Source organism: Chiloscyllium punctatum, chromosome 17 (assembly GCF_047496795.1).
Source record: "Chiloscyllium punctatum isolate Juve2018m chromosome 17, sChiPun1.3, whole genome shotgun sequence".
Taxonomy (NCBI): Eukaryota; Metazoa; Chordata; class Chondrichthyes; order Orectolobiformes; family Hemiscylliidae; genus Chiloscyllium; species Chiloscyllium punctatum.
In genome coordinates, this window is record NC_092755.1 from 36,824,840 (window position 1) to 36,829,709 (window position 4,870).

Here is a 4,870-nt window from a genome sequence, read left to right on the forward strand (position 1 = left end):
CTGATCACATATACTGAATGGGCATTCTCCTGATTAATCTCTCAGATGACACGATGGTCTGCTGAGGAGACTTGGTCTGGGATCAAGGCGGGAATCTGTGTGTGAAACTGGAGAACGCTGATTGATTGTTATATGAGAACTTCACGTCTGTTTACTTGGAAAAAGGAGAACGTAGTTACAGAATTCAAGAAGATGGACAGGGAAGCTTGTGAACAGATTGATGTAAGATGTGAGCAGGGATTGATGTATTGGCTGGTATAAAATTGAACTAATCCCCAGGTCCAGATCAGTTACATCTCAGGCTGCTGTTGGAGACTAGGGATGAAAGGCGCTGATACTAATGTTTAAATAGAATCTGGTCACACGAGAGGTGCCCATGGACTGGAGAACACCCTTTATAGGAAGGGTTGTATTGATAGAGCAGGGAATTATAGACCAGTGTGTTTCAGATCAGTGTTAGAGAAAATTTTTCCAAAAATAGTTGGTGGTAGAAGGCTATTTGTGTGACTGGAGAACGGTGTCCCCTGAAGTACCACAATGATCAGCGCTGTGTCCCTTATTGTTTGTGGTATTTATAAATGATGCAGGTGTGACTGTGGAGGGGGAGTGACAGCGTGATAAGTAAGTCTGTGTTTGACGCAAATATTGGCTGGATGTTTGGCAGTGAGGAGGAAGGTCTTATGTTACAGGAAGATACAGATGGAAAGGTCAGTTGGGTGGATCAATGGCAGATGTAACCCTGATAAATATGAGGTGATGCACTTTGGAGGAAGGAACCAGACAGAAGAGTACACAATGAATGAACAGCACACCAGGAAGCTCAGAGGGTGCTTCTCCACACATCTGTGAATGTAACGGGGGAGACAGAAAGGTTACGTAAGAAATCATTGGAAACAGTAGGCATAGCCTTTACTCATTGAGGCATATCTTACAAGAGCTATGTAGCACTTTGGTTTGGCCAAGATGGAATACTATTTGGGGTTGTGGGAGCTACATTGCAGGACGAATGTGATTATTCTGGAGGGGGCACAGAGATTCACCAGGATGTCCCCAAGTATGGAGCATATCAGCTATGGAGAAAGATTTCATAAGCTCCATTTGTTTACTTTGGAGCAGAGAAAGCTGAGGGGAACGTGACTCAGAAGGATAAAATTACGAGGGGCATGTACAGGGTGGATAGACAGCAGCTGTGCCTTTTAGTCAGAGGGCCAAGAAGAGGGGAGCACCCGTTTAAAAAGAAGGATTTGAGGTTGAGCGAGGATTCAGGGATTGTTTTTCACCCAGAGGGTGAGGGGGTCCGAAATGCACCTCCTGAGGTGGGGGAGGAAGGAGGGGGGGGAGAGGAGTGGGGGGAAGGGGGAGGAGGGGGAGGGGGGAGGGGGAGGAGAGGGGAGGGGGGAAGGGGGGAGGGGGGAGGGGGAGGGGGAGGGGGAGGGGGAGGAGGGGGGAAGGGGAGGAGGGGGGAAGGGGGAGGAGGGGGAGGGGGGAAGGGGGAGGGGGGAAGGGGAGAAGGGGAGGAGGGGGAGGGGGGAAGGGGAGAAGGGGAGGAGGGGGGAGGGGGGAGGGGGGAACGGGGATGGGGGAAGGGGAGAAGGGGGGGAGGGGGGAAGGGGAGGGGGAGGAGGGGGGAAGGGGGGAAGGGGGGAAGGGGAAGGGGAGGGGACGGAGGGGGGAGGGGGGAGGGGAGGAGGGGGAAGGGGGAGGGTGGAGGGGGGAAGGGGGGGAGGAGGGTGAGGGGGGGTGAGGGGGGGTGAGGGGGGAGGGGGAGGAGGGGGGAGTGGGAGGGGGAGGGGGGTGAGGGGGGGTGAGGGGGGAGGGGGAGGGGGGGTGAGGGGGGTGGGGGGGGTGAGGGTGAGGGGGAGGAGGGGTGAGGGGTGAGAGGGAGGGGTGGGGGGGTGAGGGGGGAGGGGGGGAGGGGGAGGAGGGGTGAGGGGGGAGGGGGAGGGGGGAGGGGGAGGGGTGAGGGGGGAGGGGGAGGGGTGAGGGGGGGGAGGGGGAGGGGGGGGAGGGGGAGGGGGGGGAGGGGGAGGTGGAGGAGGGGTGAGGGGGGAGGGGGGAGGGGGGAGGGGGAGGAGGGAGGGGGAGGGGGGAGGGGGAGGGGGAGGGGGGAGGGGGAGGAGGGAGGGGGAGGGGGGAGGGGGGAGGGGGAGGGGGGAGGGGGAGGGGGGAGGGGGAGGAGGGGGGAGGGGGGAGGGGGGAAGGGGAGGGGGAGGAGGGGGGAAGGGGGGAAGGGGAAGGGGAGGTGGGAAGGGGAGGAGGGGGGAAGGGGAGGGGGAGGAGGGGGGAAGGGGGGAAGGGGAAGGGGAGGTGGGAAGGGGAGGAGGGGGGAAGGGGGGAGGGGGGAGGGGGGAAGGGGAGGAGGGGGGAGGGGGGAAGAGGAGGGGGGAGGGGGGAAGGGGAGGGGGAGGTGGGAAGGGGAGGGGGAGGGGGGGTGAGGGGGGGTGAGGGGGGAGGAGGGGTGAGGGGGAGGGGGAGGGGGAGGGGGGTGAGGGGGAGGGGGAGGGGGGTGAGGGGGGGTGAGGGGGGTGAGGGGGAGGGGGAGGAGGGGTGAGGGGGGGAGGGGGAGAGGTGAGGGGTAAGGGGGAGGAGGGGTGAGGGGTGAGGGGGGAGGGGGTGGGGTGAGGGGGGAGGGGGAGGGATGAGGGGGAGGGGGAGGGGGAGGGGGAGGAGTGGTGAGGGGGGATGGGTGAGGGGGAGGGGGAGGGGGAGGGGGTGGAGGGGTGAGGGGGGGAGGGGGAGGAGGGGTGAGGGGGAGGAGGGGTGAGGGGGAGGGGGAGGGGGAGGGGTGAGGGGGAGGGGGAGGAGGGGGAGGGGGAGGGGGCTGAGGGGGGAGGGGGAGGAGAGGGGTGAGGGGGGAGGGGGAGGGGGAGGAGGGGGAGGAGGGGTGAGGGGGAGGGGGGAGGGGGAGGGGGAGGGGAGGGGAGGGAGGGGTGGGGGTGGATAGGAGGGAGGGGGTGGGGGGAGAGGAGGGAGGGGGTGGGGGGAGAGGTGGGAGGGGGAGGGGGGAGGGAGGGGGAGGGGGGAGGGAGGGGGGAGGGTGGGGGTAGGGGGGGAGGGGTAGGGGGGAGGGTGGGGGGAGGGGGAGGGAGAGGGGAGAGGGGGAGGGGGAGGAGGGGGAGGGGGGAGGGGGGAAGGGGAGGGGGAGAGGGGGGGTGGTGGTGAGGAAGAGGGGGAGGAGGGAAGGGGAGGTGGAGAGGGGGTGGTGGAGAGGAAGAGGGGGAGGGTGGGGGGAAGGGGGAGGGTGGGGGGAGAGGAGGGAGGGGGAGGGGGGAGGGTGGGGGTAGGGGGGAGGGTTAGGGGGGAGGGTGGGGGTAGGGGGGAGGGTGGGGGTAGGGTGGAGGGATAGGGGAGGGGTGGGGGAGAGGAGGGAGGGGGAGGGGTGGGGGAGAGGAGGGAGGGGGGAGGGAGAGGGGAGGGAGGGGGGAGGGGTGAGGGGTGAGGGAGGGGGAGGGTGGGGGTAGGGGGGAGGGGTAGGGGGGAGGGGTAGGGGGAGGGTGGGGGAGGGGGGGAGGGTGGAGGGTGGGGGAGGGTGGGGAGAGGGGGGTGGTGGGGAGGAAGAGGGGGGAGGGGGGGGAAGGGGGGGAGGGGGGGGAAGGGGGGGAGGGGGAGGGTGGGGGGGAGGGGGAGGGTGGGGAGAGGGGGGTGGTGGGGAGGAAGAGGGGGGAGGGGGGGGAAGGGGGGGAGGGGGGAAGGGGGAGGTTGTGGGGAGGGGGGAGGGGGAATGTGGGGGGAGGGGGGATGGGGGAGGGTGGGGGGAGGGGGGAGGGGGAATGTGGGGGGAGGGTGGGGGAGGGGGAATGTGGGGGGAGGGTGGGGGGAGGGTGGGGGGAGGGGGGAGGGGGAATGTGGGGGGAGGGTGGGGGGAGGGTGGGGGGAGGGGGGAGGGGGAATGTGGGGGGAGGGTGGGGGGGAGGGGGGGGGGAGGGGGGAGGGGGAATGTGGGGGGAGGGTGGGGGGAGGGGGGGGAGGGGGAATGTGTGCGGAGGGGGAGGGGGGAGGGGGAATGTGTGCGGAGGGGGAGGGGGGGGAATGTGGGGGGAGGGGGAGGGGGGAGGGGGAATGTGGGGGGAGGGGGAGGGGGAATGTGGGGGGAGGGGGAGGGGGAGGGGGAGGGGGCGAAGGGGGAGGGTCGGGGTGGAGGGAGAGGGGGAGAGGGAGGGGGAGGGGGGAGAGGGAGGGGGGAGAGGGAGGGGGGAGGTTGGGGGAGGTGGGAGGGAGGGGGGAGGTTGTGGGAGGGGGAGGGGGAGGGGGAGGGGGAGGGAGTGGGGGGGAGGGAGTTGGGGGGGGGAGGGGGAGGGTGGGGGGGTGGGGGGTAGGGGGAGGGGGAGGGAGGGGGAAGGGGAGGGAGTGGGGGAGAGGGGGAGGGTGTGGGGGGGAGGGGGGGAGGGGGAGGGGAGGGGGGGAGGGGGAGGGTGGGGGGGTGGGGTGTAGGAGGAGGGGGTGGGGGTGGGGGGTAGGAGGAGGGGGTGGGGGTGAGCAGGAGGGGGTGGGGGTGGGAGTGGGGGTGGGGGTGGGGGTGGAGGAGAGAGTGAGGGGGAGGAGAAGGGGGTGGGGTTGGGGGGTAGGAGGAGGGAGTGGGGGTGGGCGGGGGAGGAGGGTGTGGGGTGGGGGGGAGGAGGAGGGGGTGGGGGGTGGAGCGATCACGGGTCACCTCACAACCATTAAAAAGTGTTTGGACGAGCAGTTGAAGTGTCAAACTATTCATGGCTATGGTACTGATGTAGTAAAGTTGGAGTAATATATATCGTGCTGTAATTTTGATGCTACACAGGCTATGCTTCTGTGATTGTATGGCTGTGGAAGGTCAGTCATTGAACAGCTTAAAACAGGACGTAATAGGTTTCAGAAAAGCACATTAAACAAGCGTGAA